General features: G+C 41.3%; 1 protein-coding gene across 1 annotated transcript in view; it reads right to left on the reverse strand.

The window, feature by feature from the left end:
* ESR2 (estrogen receptor 2) overlaps positions 1-15163 on the reverse strand; it is a 79599-nt gene extending 64436 nt beyond the window's left edge. Inside the window, exon 1 of the mRNA XM_075330785.1 lies at positions 15033-15163. The gene's annotated coding sequence lies outside the window, so the exon portion shown is untranslated. The remainder of the gene's footprint in view (positions 1-15032) is intronic.
* Positions 15164-16259: the final 1096 nt, after the last annotated feature.

Below are 16259 nucleotides of genomic sequence, written 5' to 3' on the forward strand. Positions count from 1 at the left end.
TATATGAAGTTTGCCAGTGTCGTATGTTGAAAAACAGCCTCACACCATAATGTTCTGACCTCAAAACTTCACTGTTGGTGTTTTTGGGATGGTTTGCCTTTTGGCCTCCAAACATGGTATGTATTATCCATCCAAAGAGTTAAATTGTGGTCTCATCTGACCAGACTATAGTCTCCCAGTATTTCACATGTTGTATAGTAAAATTATGTCAGTTCCACTTCTGGATTGTGGCCCCAACAGCGCATACTAGAACCTTCAGTAGTTTAGAAATTTTTCTGTAACCAATACCATTAGTATGTTTTGCAACAATAAGGTTGTGAAGGTCTTAAAACAGCTCACTGGTTTTACCCATTATGAGATGTTTCTTGTGCGGCAGCTTGGTAATAAGACACATTCTTACAGGTCATTAGATGAACCAGCTGATATTATATTTCACCAAGTGGCAGTATTGTTTTCTAATTACTAATAGATTTCAACTGGTGTCATGACTTTCCATGGCTTTTTGCACCTCTTTTTCTTCATGTGTACAATACTTTTTCCCGGTGTTATTTCTCATTATTACACAACATTTATGATTTAATTTATTTGTCTGTGTGGATTGGATGGGTTGTTACTGACATCTAGTGAGAGATTCGTGTCAATAGCACCTATAGGGTTTTCTCACATCTGCGGTTAAAAACGGGTAGTGCAAAGCGAGAAAAACATCACGCTGCCCTCAACAATTTTCATTGAGATATTATTAATCTGCAAGTTTTTTTTCTCAGCTGTAATCGAGCTGAGGAAAGAATAACAGCATGCTGTGTATGACCACGTATATCAGCCATGACTCACCAATGCAAGTCTATGGGTGTAAGAAAAAAAAATTGGCCGGCACATGGACCATGCTTGTGGTGTCTGATTTTTAGGCACACATCTCAAAAGTTAAAAAAAAGCAATATTATACAGCTATACATATATAGATGACATGAAGGTGTTAGATATATAGAAAAGGATAGATAGAATAGATAGATATCCTGCAGCTATATACAGTGTCTTGCGAAAGTATTCAGGCCCTTTGATTTTTACCTATTTTGTTACATTACAACTAGAGATGAGTGAAGCCATGGAAGTTCGACATGGCAAGTTCATCCGAGTTTTAGATACAGTTCGGTTTGGCATCCAGACTTGACCTGAGCCCCACCTGTCTCAGGGTCTGTCAGTATATACACATCTTTCTGAAAAGACATAGAGGCTGCAACACCATTCAGCAAGAGGCACCACTAACCAAACAACACCATGAAGACCAAGAAGATTACCAAACAACACCATGAAGACCAAGGAGATCTCCAAACAAGTGAGAGACAAAGTAGTGGGAAGTAGAAGTCAGGATTGAGTTCTAAAAAAACATCTCTGATGATCCCCCAGAGCACCATCAAATCTATTATCATCAAAAGGAAAGAACATGGTACTACAACTGACCTGCAAGAGAGGGCCGCCCACCAAAACTTTCAGCCTGGGCAAGGAAGGCATTAGTCAGAGAGGCAGCACAGAGACCAAAAGGTAACCCTGAAGGAGCTGCACAGTTCCCAAGCAGAGACTGGCTTATCTGTCCATATGATCACAATAGAGCTGGCTTTTTTGGAAGAGTGGCCAGAAAAAAGGCCTTTACTTACAGCCAAAAATTTTAAGACTCACTTTGATTTCACCAAAAGACATGTGGGAGAGTCCCCAAATGTATGGGGGAAGTCGCTGTGGTCAGATGAGACCAAAATTGAACTTTTTCTCCACCAAGGTAAACACTATGACTGACGCCAAACCAACAAAGCTCATCACTCAAGAACACCATTCCCACAGTTTTTCGATAGCAAAGACACAGAAAATGGTCCGAGTCAAAGGGAAGATAGACGATGCGAAACACATGGATATTCTTGAGCAAAACCTGTTTTAGTTTGTTACTGATTTGAGACTGGGACAGAGGTTCACCTTCCAACAAGACAATGACCCAAAGCTACTGCTAAAGCAGCACTCGAGGCTTAATGGGAAACGTGTAAATGTATTGGAGTGGCCAAGTCAAATAGTAATAGACCTGCATGGTTTTATTTTTAAATAAGCTGGTGAACCAGGGAAAGAGTTGGTGATTATTTCAAATAAACTATTTGTGTATTTTTTTCTTTTTACTTACTGGGTTAATAATGGAGGTGTCTGATAGTAATGGAGAGTTTTCTAACCCCTGGGCTTGATGCCAGCTGACACAACACAGCTGATATCAACCCAAACTACCATTACCCCAATTGTCACCGAAACAGGGCAATTGGGAAGAACTGGGCAAATCATCAGAACTGGAGCATCTGCGATGTGCCAATTCTGGGGTGGCTGCAGGCTGCTATTTTTAGGCTGGGAAGGGCATATACAGGAATAATGTTGTGTTCGTAAGCAACGCGTCTGGTGTGGCTTTTTGAGAAACATGTTTCAGTTTCTGTGAGCGCAAATAATTTAGCAAAATTTTCACATTTGAGGAAACTTTTCCACCATCAGATTTTGAAATCAAACCTGGGACGCATCCTCTGAACGGACACCGAACAAGCCAACAATGCTGTGAGATTAGAGCTCATGTAGCCGACATGATGCAACGCAGGACCAGAACAACATAAATAAAAGTTACTCATCTTGTAGGTATAGAAACAGGGAAACTAAACTTTACACATTTCGATTTAAAGAGGATTTTTGTAAAATCCAAATTTTGTAAATTCAAAAGGAAATGTTAGTAGTAATGATGAGCGAGAGCGCGCGGCACTGTTTGGTGCTCCATCGAGCATCGGGGTGCTCAGATGCTCATGGTGCTTGGCCCGAGTATCACGGGTGCTCGGATGTTTTATCCGGGAAACCACAAACACAAAACGTTGGCTCGCTTCACTGAATGGTGTGTGTAGGCACCCCAAGGAGAGCCATTCGCAGTGTCTGGGGTGTTCGGATGTAGTGTGTCCAAAACAGTAAAACCCCAAAAACTCAACCTCCCGCTTGTGGAAATGCTGTGCGTTTGGTTGCATGCGAGAGCCGAACTGCACAATTATTGACATCCATTACACAGTGTGCACAATTATTAGGCAAGGTGTATTTTAGAGGATTTTGTTTTATTATTGATCAACAGCTATGTTCTCAATCAACCCAAAAGACTCAAATATCAAAGCTTAATATTTTTGGAAGTTGGAGTGGGGTTTTTTAGATTTGGCTATCTTAGGAGGATATCTGTTTGTGCAGGTAACTATTACTGTGCAGTATTATTAGGCAACTTAATAAAAACCAAATATATTCCCATCTCACTTGTTTATTTTCACCAGGTAAAGCAATATAACTGCACAAAATTTAGAAATAAACATTTCTGACATGAAAAAACAAAACCCATAAAAATTAGTGACCAATATAGCCACCATTCTTTATGATGACACTCAGCAGCCTACCATCCATAGATTCTGTCAGTTGCTTGATCTGTTTACGATCAACATTGCATGCAGCAGCCACCACAGCCTCCAGACACTGTTCCGAGAGGTGTACCATTTTCCCTCCCTGTAGATCTCACATTTTATGAGGGACCACAGGTTTTCTATGGGGTTCAGATCAGGTGAACAAGGGGGCCATGTTATTATTTTTTCATCTTTTAGATCTTTACTGGCCAGCCACACTGTGGAGTAGTTGGATGCATGTGATGGAGCATTGTCCTGCATGAAAATCATGTTTTTCTTGAACGATACCGACTTCTTCCTGTACCACTGCTTGAAGAAGTTGTCTTCCAGAAACTGGCAGTAGGTCTGGGAGTTTAGCTTCACTCCATCCTCAATCCGAAAAAGGTCCCACAAGTTCATCTTTGATGATACCAGCCCATACCAGTACCCCACCTCCACCTTGCTGGCGTCTGAGGTGGAGTGGAGCTCTCTGCCCTTTACTGATCCAGCCTCTGACCCATCCATCTGGCCCATCAAGAGTCATTCTCATTTCATCAGTCCATAAAACCTTGGAAAAATCAGTCTTAAGATATTTCTTGGCCCAGTCTTGATGTTTTATCTTATGTTTCTTGTTCAAAGGTGGTCATTTTTCAGCCTTCCTTACCTTGGCCATGTCCCTGAGTATGGCACACCTTGTGCTTTTTGATACTCCAGTAACGTTGCAGCTCTAAAATATGGCCAAATTGGTGGCAAATGGCATCTTGGCAGCTTCACAATTGATTTTCCTCAATTCATGAGCAATTATTTCGCGCCTTTTTTGACCAACACGCTTCTTGCGACCCTGTTGGCTATTTGCCATGAAATGCTTGATTGCTCAGTGATCACTCTTCAAAAGTTTGGCAATTTCAAGACTGCTGCATCCCTCTGCAAGACATCTCCCAATTTTGGACTTTTCAGAGCCCGTCAAATCTCTCTTCTGACCCATTTTGCCAAAGGAAAGGAAGTTCCCTAATAATTATGCACCCGTTATATAGGATGTTGATGTCATTACACCGCACCCCTCCTCATTACAGAGATGCACATCAGCTTATTTACTTAATTGGTAGTTGGCTCTCAGCCTATACAGCTTGGAGTAGGACGACATGTATAACAAGTATCATGTGATCAAAATACTCATTTGCCTAATAAGTCTGCACACAGTGTATACCCGTTATTTGAGTTGAGCCGCTCCGAGCATCTGACCTGCTCGGCTCAAGTATCGGACGCTCGAGACACCCGAGCATCGAAGTGATCACTCATGATTTTGAGTACCCAGCACCGAACATTGTACTGCTCGCCCATCACTAGTTAGTAGAGACAGAAAATAATATAAGAAATGCATTTATTTTTTCTGGCACAGAAAACAGTAAAGGTTTTTGTTTTCAAGCCTCTTAATGTCCTAAGGATGCATTTAGACTGAGTGCCAATACCATCATACCTTCATCAATGGAGGACTGAACCTAATGGCCCCTTTTGCTTAAAGTGAATCTAGTGAAGAAAAAAAATAAAGAAATAAGAAACAGCGGTGACTTATAAGTATGAGACTATGAGCAGATAAAGGTAGCAATTCACGTCTGCGAACTGAAGATGTCACTGCGTTCATGTGTATAGTGGTCAGTAGCGCGAGTTATGTGCCGTCAAAAGTAGCAAAATCTCATCTCATCTCAGGAGCAGAAACAGGTAGAAAAGGGTCCTGTGCAAGAACAGTATATGGGCCCTTGCAGCCCCATAGCTACTCATAATGCACAATTTCACCTGCTTTGGAGGTAGAAGTGGCCCCCTGACCTCTAGGGCCCCTATGCGACTACACAGGTTACACCAATGGTATGTCCCTGAGACTAATACATGCCTCCATTTTATCCTCACAGACCATCGTTGTGCGTGGATATTTGCATATTTGCACCAGAAAGTAGTGGCACTCAACAACCCAATGGATCCATCATTATGGTAGACATGACGGTTACTAAAGCTTGAAACTCATAAGAATGGCCAATTTCCTTTTATTGAACATCTCCAATAAAATTATGTATTTTGGGGGATCCCAGGGCCCCTCTATCCAGTTGTATTAGTTAAATGAAATCTAAAGATAATATTAATAGAGATGAGGAACCCGAGGTTCAGTTTTCGTGCCAAACATAGACTTTACAAAAAAAGCATAGTTCGGTGTTGAGGTGCCTCACTCATGCGAGCATTGCTGTGCCCAATGTGAGCTGCCGGCAGTGTTTCATTGGCTTGCACTGAGGATAACAACAGCGTGATTGGATGTAGTATGCATCAAACAAAATAAAATGGAAAAAAATACCCGTCCATGTGGGCGGAGAGCCAAACTGCGCAATACATGTCTTCCATTAGGTTCAGGTTAAGTCCAGGTCCCAAACTGAACTTTATCTAAATTCCAACTGAACCTGCCCAACCGAACGTCCACGGGTCCACTCATCTCTAATTGACTTCACGTTGCTCATATTAAGCCAAGTTTCCAGCATTGGTCACCATCATGTTGCTTTTTGATGCCCCCCAGGCACACGGACAATCACATATGGAGGAGGAGAACACTAAGAAGCACCCAATCCTCCCGTACATAGAATGCAGTAGTGTTCTGCCCATCACTGCACTCTTATAGAAGGTGAGCACTCACCAAAATTAACTCTACTATCTATCCTACTGTACAAACTCAATGTGGCGCCTTTGTGTTCTTACCGACCACACTATGGTGCAAGGACTTTCCATAGTGCAAAAATGTTCAAAATGTTGAGCAGAAATTTGATAAATCATCTGAAGGGGTTTTCCCATCTCATGACGTGAAGATGACATATCACTTCGATGTGACATTACTTTCCGATTGGTAATGGGGCAGCAGTGGGTGAATGAAGGGGCTACTGCAATTTGTTTTTTTCTGTGGCCTTGGCCGACATGTGCAGGGAGCTGGAGCCGACCCCATGTACATTAATGGGGAAAATCTTTAGGCTATGTGCGCACTAGAAAGTGCCTTTTTCTTAATAAAAAAAAACGGACCCTCTGAAAGAATCCCGCACCAGCGGTAAAAACCGTGGTAAAACCGCACCCGCGTTTTTGCCGCGGATTTACCGCAAGTTGGTCACCGCGGATTTTTACCATTACCTATGGCAAAAACCGCAGGTACCTGCGGAAAAGAAGTGACATGCTCATAAATTCCGCAGCGGAAAATCCGCGGATATAAAAAATCCGCAGCGTGCGCACAGGGCCTTAATGTTCTCTACCAATATTTATGTATTGTTACTAGTAAATTATAACCTTGAGTCCTCATTTAGTGGTGCAATGGTCAAGACTGGTGCACTCCAAATACTAGAATTCTGTTACCAACGCCAACCATAGGTGTTTTAGAAATTACACATTTTATTGTTCATCCTCTATCGTGTATGATGTAATTTTTGTTTCTCATGTTTTCTCATATATATGTGGAACTGCACAAGAGCCCGAGGAATGAACCGATTCAGTGCGAAAAGTGCAGCCCTGCTATTTAAAAGTATACCCAAAAATGCTTTGAAAGGATACCTCAGAACCTTCTTATTTTCCAGCAAGCAGGTTACATCTGTTATTTTTTTTTTTTGTTTACTATGATGTAGGTAAAAAAAATAGTAAAGTAACTACACCACTAAACTAGCATTACTTCTTCTTGGACTGGAAGAGGTGGTGTCCACTGGCACTACTCCTCCTTGGAGAGGAATGGAGGGTCGCCCCTGGCACTACTCCTCCTTGGAGAGGAAAGGGGGGTGGGCACTGGCTCTACTCCTCCTTGGATGGGAAGGAGGGGTTGCCACTACCACTAATCCTCCTTGGACGGGAAGGGGGGTTGCCACTAGCACTACTCCTCCTTGGACGGGAAGGGGAGGTTGCCACTAGCACTACTCCTCCTTGGACGGGAAGGGGGTGGCCATGAGCACTACTCCTCCTTGGAAGGGAAGGGGGGTTGCCACTAGCACTACTCCTCATTGGACAGGAAGATGGGGTTGCCACTGGCACTACTCATTGGACGGGAAGGAGGTGGGGATTGCCACTAGCATTACTCCTCCTTGAACGGGAAGGGAGGTTGCTAGCAACACTACTCCTCCTTGGATGGGAAGGGGGGTTGCCACTGGCATTACTCCTCCTTGGACGGGAAGGGGGGGTTGCCACTAGCACTATTACTCCTTGGACGGGAAGGGGGGGCTGCCACTAGCATTACTCCTCCTTGGACGGGAAAAGGGGGTGGCCACTAGCATTACTCCTCCTTGGACGGGAAAAGGGGGTGGCCACTAGCTTTACTCCTCCTTGGATGGGAAGGGGGGTTTGCCACTAGCACTACTCCTCCTTGGATGGGAAGGGGGGTTTGCCACTAGCACTACTCCTCCTTGGATGGGAAGGGGGGTTTGCCACTAGCACTACTCCTCATTGGTTAGGAAGGTGGGGTTGCCACTGGCACCACTCCTCATTGGAGGGGAAGGAGGTGGGGATTGCCACCAGCATTACTCCTCCTTGTACGGGAAGGGAGGTTGCTTATAGCACTACTCCTCCTTGGACGGGAAGGGGGGTTGCCACTGGCACTACTCCTCCTTGGACGGGAAGGCGTGGTTGCCAGTAACACTATTTCTCCTTGGACGGGAAGGGAGAGGTTGCCACTAGCACTACTCCTCCTTGGATGGGAAGGGGGAGGTTGCCACTAGCATTACTCCTCCTTGGAAAGAAAATGGAGCGGGGGGGTCCACTACCAGTACTCCTCCTTGGATGGGGGGGTGCACTGATTAGGAAGTGTAACATATCCTAGCCTCAAGGGAATAACTAGTTACTGTCATTTCTACAAACTTTGCATAAATAGTACCAGCCAATATAAGAGACTCAATAATGCAGGTTATCTAAGATAGTAGCTTCTTTCTCCACTTATGAGACACTTCTTCCACTTAGCTTAATCATTCACTCAGAAATACAGCTAAAATCCATCTTTGTCAAGGCAAGATGGACTGCCAGATCACAACAGAATAAAACTACAGCTCTATTAAATTCTATGTAGAGGTGGAGTGTGGAGGACGCAACTCCATAAGAGATCAAGCAGATTATGCTGACGCTTCCAGGAAAGTTATCTCACCCTAGCGCTGGATTCACAGCCGCACCACTTGGTACAGCTGTATACTGTAGCTCTGTGCTGTTATTTCTTCTCAACATATGCTACAAAGAGATAGGAGAGCAGGAATCTCTCAAGTCTCTGGGTGTGCAGTGTATGGGAGACATCATTGCAGCTTGTCTCAACTCACCAGCTCAGAGAGGACTGAAAACAAGAAAGAAGAGAAAACTGGTGAAAAAAGCTGGATGTAAATCATATAATGGCCAGAAATAATACATACTAGACAGCTTATTCTGAAAAGTTACCTCAAATGACACGTACACGTTAAGTACCATAAATGTATAATGCTAAAATACTAAAAGAAAAACCCTTCTATGTACTCTACATCTAGGAACACTTCTCTGTGCCGTGTCCTTAAAACACACCCTTGAGGTCTTGATATTTTCTCTCTAAATATCGTATTGCCACCAAAGTTTGTGCCTGATAAAACTGAATATGGATGCTCAATGATGTGAATAATGTTTGCTTCATTAAGTGAGCTCTGCATAGAAGGTAAGAACATCTGTGTATTTAGAAACCCGAAATCTTCTCATCTAATAAAAGGCATTACATACTGCAAGAATCATCATTATACAAGAATGGATCCACGGAAGACAAGGAAAGCAGCAACCTCATATTTATTCAGTGGCGGCCCACTGGCTCCAATTATCAAGGCTATGCCAAGCCTGTGATGGGGACATTAAACTGGGAAACGTGCAGTGAACAAGGAGGGGGTGACGTGCTGGCTACATTATACGTATAATAATGCCGAAATAATCAGTTATATGCCAATAAAGCACAGGGTAATTGGTGCTAATATTAGTCCCTTATCACATATACCAGATGTATAGAGAAAGCAGGATGGGGGCTGGGTGCCAAAAAAGAAGGCATACATCGAAATCTGGGGGCCCAAAGCAAATATCCAAACTCAGGCCACTCAGCTGTCCATAGCAATGAGTTTCGGGGCCCAAGGCAAAGATCCAAACTGTCAGCTGTCCATAGCATAATGAATAACTGAAGCCTCACGTCTAACCCCTTAGATGCCATGGTGGCTTTTCATTTAAGGGGTTAAGCTGCAGTGATAAGAGCTAATTCCAATCACAGCATTTACCACTAGTGATGAGTGAATACTAAATAATTGGTTTTGGGTTATTTGTACTGCACACCTGGTATTATTCCAGTATTCGCCACTAATAATGGACCTAATGCAAGTCAATGGGAACCCCAGCATTTTTCCAGGAAATGTTCAAAGAAAAATGCTCGGGTTCCTCATTGACTTGAATTTGGTTCGTTATTCGTGACGAATACTGGAATGGTACTAGGTATTCGGTACAAATATTCCGAATATTTAATCACTAGTTACCACGACTTTGGGGCATAACAGTCAGCACCCGCTAGTTATGGAGCACCTGCTCCATACAAATCCTTCAGACTTCTGCCTTACATAAATGGAGAATGTCAGGAGATGTGGGTAGGCGCAAGGACAATTTGGCACTACTCAAAGGCCTCGTAACAATTATGTGACCAGCTGCTGTTATTGGTGGAGGTCACTGCCAGAAGAAATATTCCAGTCTACATAATTTATCATTTAGTGATAATTGTTAGGAGTAAATCCCACCATCAGGACCTCCACTGATCCACCAAATGGAGACATATCTCCTGGTCATAAAACAACAAGCTAAAAGGAGCTGAATGGAGCAACTGGTTGGGCAAGATCCCTGTATCACCATACAAAACCATTGGCTCTGATGAAAATAGCCACCTTTAGCCAACTTTGCACCTTTGGACCTGGCATAAGTCTAGTAGCTAGGAGAGAGCTAGGGCAATATAGGAGATTCAAGTCCCTTTTCTGGTGATGAATCTGGGACTCTGATCAAAGATCCCCATCAATGTTACCGCATGGTATCTGATAACTCACGAAACTTGGACATCTCACTCTGTAGACACCTTTCCAAAACACATGTACATAGAAATGTGACTAGTGGTTTCTCTTTCAGCTATGTCAATAGACATCAAAACCCTGAGCCTTGGATATGTGACACAATCTTTGTCCTCATTTTGTTGACTGGGATTCTAATGGGGCAGAAATAGAAAAATTTGCAGCACTTGTCCCAGCAGGAAATTAAATTCACAAAAAATGGGACGCAAGTCCTCACCAAGGAGTGCACTTGGCAACAAACATCAGAAGAAATCGAAAGACAGCGTCTCCAATAGGGTGAAAAAACTTCACATCTTTATTCTGTCACATGCAACGTTTCGACACATCAAGTTGTGCTTGATAAAGACCATGTGTGGTCAAAACGTTGCATGTGGTGGAATATAGACGTGATGTAAGTTTTTTCACCCTATTGGAGACATTGTCTCTCGATTTCGTGTTGAATCCTAATGTGGCCATATCAATGAGGAGTTTTGTGCCTCCTCGGGTAAAGAATGTGATCACCTCATTTCTATTCACACGAGACTCCTTCTCTTGGGATTGCGGATGTCCTAGTCGTTGAACCCACAGCAATCGTAGATTTATCCTAATGGAGAGGTAATAAAATGTTGTCCGTATGATAACCTCTTCAAAAGCATGACTTGGATCTCCCGTTCTAAAGAAGTCTGTAATCCCACTGTGTAATTCCACTGGAGGAAGAAGCTTGGATCAAGTCTACTAGACGTAGATTTCACCGCAGCCCGTGCTGTTACTACTGCCCATATCTTCCGCTCTATTCTTCAAAGCACTTACAATTTTACTCTAAAGGAACATAATTGACCACAATTACGTTTCCTCCCAAGTCTGAAATTTCTCTACAGTTCGTCTAATTCCCATTTCTTGTGCAATCTTCTGCTGGCACCACTGTCTAACATCACTACACAGTTTCCTGGCCTCTCCATCTGTCACATTGTATTAACCTCATGATATTCCCCAAGGACAGTCCGGTGTATCACATATCAGCCCGTATCCACATCATGGTGGAGTAGGATCAATCACGTAATACCATACGTATATACGTATACCACCATATGTTGTATGTAGTACACGCCGGCTAAAGGAAGCTATAACATGAATTTAATCTAAATTTTAAGCATGTATGCAAGTCATGAGCAGGCATAGAAGAACTGTCCTGCTCCAAGGAACCTTCAACCTCATCAATATTGATTCCTCCCACCCCATCTTACTTCAACGACTGAGTCAGCGGATAGTCTCAGTACTGGCATAGGTCCAGTAGATATCTCAGCGCTATAAAATTGCTGCTCCCTGGCAGATGTAACTGCACAAAACAGATGTTTTTATTCCACTGCACAGAAACATAAATTATAGGAAAGGTCTTTTTTTTGCACTGTGACAATTAAGAACCCGCCAGTCCTATGTAAACTAATACAATATCCCCCTCTAAAGATTACAGGTAAAGGCTAAAGCATTTTCTCTTCTTGCTTAAAGCTGTTAGCATCTTTTTGCATATAAGCTTGTGGTCTGGCTAAACAGGCTCTTGCCCCTTCCCCGATAAAAAGGACACCTTTTTTGTAGACATCCGATGTGCCAGTCATGAGTAATCCAGTGTAGGGGTCATATGCAAATCAACCAGGAAATGCTTCTTCCATGCCCCCAGTGCACTTCCTGCTTGATTTGCATATAACTTCTACACTAGATTTCTCATGACTGCCACATCAGATCTCAATAAAAATGGTATGATTTTAATTTGGGAGGCAAGCACCTATCCAGCCATACTACGAGTTTTCATGTAAAAATGTGTTGGTAGGATCCCTTTAAGTGATCTCAAGTAAGGATATCAATAATTGCAGACCCAACACATTGTGCAAATAAGCTATTTTGCATATTATTTGCCCACCAGGTAGCATTGTTCATCTCCTCAAGGAGAAATCATCTCTACTGAAAGTTGTGAAAAGTCTTGGAAAAAAAATAACATCTGACTTTGTATAGGTGAATCCTCCCTATTAAACACTATTGGGTCAGCACAGAAATACTCATACACCTGCAGAGGAAAAATGAGTTTATCATTTGGCACAGCTCATCCTATATAATCAGAGTTATGTAATGGTGCATGACACAGAGATAAATGTCAAATTTGACTCAGATATAAAGAAATTACAGATTTCTGGATTATAGATTTTTGCAATCTACCAATCTGGTAGTTACACCTCCAAGAACAGAGACAAAGGGGATTTTTTTCCTTGCAGATGTACCCACTTCCCTCTCTATTACCCTATTTTTCAGCAAAAAAAAATAAATCTATATTTCATCATTACGCAATTCCAGCTCTGCCCTGATAGTCTTATTTTGAGGGACTGCTCCAAGTTTTAACGATTTATCCCAGGATTGCTTTTATTCTTGGCCCTCGGTTTTCAGCAATTACATAGTTACATAGTTACTAAGGTTGAAAAAAGACCTAGGTCCATCTAGTTCAACCTTCCTCCACCAGTTCTACATTTGGTCACTAAGTCATTTATAACCAACAATGTTGTTGACCCCACTATTCAATTATTCTGGATACAGCGAGTTCCTAGTATCCACCATTACCTTTCTCTGGCCCCAATTTATATAGAAACTGACTCATGGCAGCTCCGGGGGTCAGATCCCAACATCTGCAGGAGTTTACGTGTTCTGCCTCTGTGTGCATGCAACGCAACAGAAACTTACTAGAAAGCTAATTAGCTTCATATGAAAAGCGTCCCATACTTGTGGGTCTGAAACTGGTGATGATGGGAGGGAATATGGGATATGGACGGCATGGCATAAGTACTGGTGAAAATATAATATATGCAACATCTATATAGACTCATAAATTACCTCTAGAGATGCAAGAGTAGAAATCCGAAAACCACTTTCCTTTAAGAAATGGAAAAGGCTTGTTGGCAAACTATAAGTTTATAAGGATGGAAACAGATTCTAATATATTATATATATATATATATATATATATATATATATATATATATAACTTTTAGGATCAGTTGTTATTATTCTATGCTATTGTAGCCTTCCACGGTTGTGCTGAGACTTGTAGTTGCTAACCAGTTTTACATGGAAAGTTACTTTCAAGTCGATATGCAATCCTGGACCTTGATCAGTCGATATCTCCAGTTCATAGTGTGCTAAGTGCACTTTTTATAGTCACAGCGCCGGATCATTAAGGCTCAATTAAGGATTCGAGAAAAAAAATTCATGCAAGTTCAGGCACAACTGGTGGATAGAAGAGTTTCTTAGAAAGCAGAACGTTCTGTCAATCAACCGTTATTATTTCCCCTAGAAATAGGGATTAGCTCAGGCAAAGGTGTAGCTGGCTAGTGTAGAACTACAAGTCTCAGCATGTTGGATACTTATTTTCTCGGCTTCTAACTTTCCAGACATACCACATGATGTATCGAGAAAGTTACATTAGTAAAATACATTAAATCAGGGACGGAGTGAAATAAGAAAGCAGGGAAAAATATAAGGAAGGGCTGTTTAGATTCACAAGTGGTGGAAGGTGTGTATGTGTGTGTGTGTACGTGCATACACACAGTGTGTATATATATATATATATATATACACACGCGTGCACTATATATACACATATCACACACATTATATACGCATACATACTAACATATATACAAATACACACATACATACATTATATGTACATTATATATACACACACACACACATACATATACATATATTATATATATATATATATATACACACACACACACATATATATATATATATATATATATATATATATATATATATATATATATATATATACATATATACACACACACACACACACACACACACACACACTATATAATATATATATATATATATATATATATATATATATATATATACGCAAAGACATCATATACACATACACATATATATATATATATATAAAAAAAAATATATTACTGTATTTTATACATGAGATATATATACACACATACATACACATATACATAAACACATATATATACACCAGTATGTATGTATATATGTACAGTGTGTGTGTGTGTGTGTGTGTGTGTGTGTGTGTGTGTGTGTGTGTGTGTGTGTGTGTGTGTTTTTTGACATCTAAGCATTACCAAGAGATATAACTCAATCAGCAGCCCCACAATGCACAGGACACATGTTGAGTAGCTTCAGCTGAAACTTCTACCTACAGATGTAGCAGAGCCAAGTTCGTTGCAACTCACCTTGACGTTGCAGCATTACAACTTCGGTTACCTATAGGACCACCATCATCCCTAATCCGTAATCGTAACGCAATAAGTTATCAGAATGCACAAAACAAACAGTTAAATGACAAATTCAGCTCTGCTACATTGTGTCGCCTTAAAGAATATAAACAAGCAGGTGCAAAACTGCAGCATAGAAACAGATCTCACAATCAATTTGCATCTGCAATCGAAACACTTTTTGCAAAGTGATAACAACAAATCCATAGACAGGATGGAAAATTAATACCGACCTTATTCCTGGCAAAATCTAGAATTAGCTGTTCTAGTGGAGCGAGCTGTCCGCAGAGTACGACATGCCATGAAATGTTTAAATATTTGTCATTTTCCTTTCCATCAGTCTGTGCTGATTTTTTTTACAATCACCTGTATACCACCAGAGCTGAGAGCTGCATCTTCTGTGGGTGGTCACTGATATGGCTAATGCTATTTACAGCAAGTGGCCAGAGCACCATCTAGTGGCCATTAGAAGTAACTGATGCAGTAATAGTTGGCTCTTCCAAGGATCTCTTCTTGGAGACACACAGGGCTATGGAATATTCCTTGGAAAAATGACATAAATGTGTTGTCTGGTGCGTGATTTATTATTTTACATTGGCTGAATAGTCAGCCCAGAAGTCTGAAAACTATATCTGCGCTTATTTTGTTTAATTCCCTCTGAAAGGGTTTATTTTTTGATCTGGTGTTGAGTAATCCTACCGCACACTCATGCTATTGGACATACTGATGGTGGCTCAGACACTAATTTTTTGGGATAATATTAATTGACTGATGGAAACCTGCTGTGATTTGCGCTAATGCAAGAAGGAAAAAAACAGCAATTTTGTTTTAAACCATGTGTGAATGGTACCTTAAAAAAATAAAATAAAAAAGCACTCCAGAACATTTTTCCTTTTTGAATGTAATACTTGGTCACCATCACTATTTAAGTAATTTCATCCAGTCTCAAATTACATCCAAACATTTTCCCCCTTCACTATAGAAAGGTGGATCATGTCATCACCAGACTGACAACCGGTGTGTACATGCGCTAATGTGTAGACAGGAAGTCAGTCTCTAACTTCCTGTGAGCAACAAAATGATATTTTCATGTATATAATCCCTCCTGGCAGCTCCCAGGTCTCTCTCCATTCTTCTTTCCCTCTGTATGTCCTCCTATATGGCTAAATATATGGATGAAGACCTATAAACTGTCTTTTGTAGCAACCAATCACAGGGCAGCTTACATTGTTTCATTGTTCAAGGTCAGAATATAAAATAAAAGTTTCTCCATCATTGGTAGTTAAGGACAGAAATCACAAATTTTCAAGAAATAGGCAACACAGAATGCTGTATAGTCATCACATAGGATACACTGAGGCTGCTATATGCACATCACAAAGGAGGACAGACTGTCGTGTATATATCACAGAGGAGACAAACATCACATAGGAGATGCTGACACTGCTGTATACATCACA

This window comes from Anomaloglossus baeobatrachus, chromosome 12, assembly GCF_048569485.1.
Source record: "Anomaloglossus baeobatrachus isolate aAnoBae1 chromosome 12, aAnoBae1.hap1, whole genome shotgun sequence".
NCBI classification, from domain to species: Eukaryota; Metazoa; Chordata; class Amphibia; order Anura; family Aromobatidae; genus Anomaloglossus; species Anomaloglossus baeobatrachus.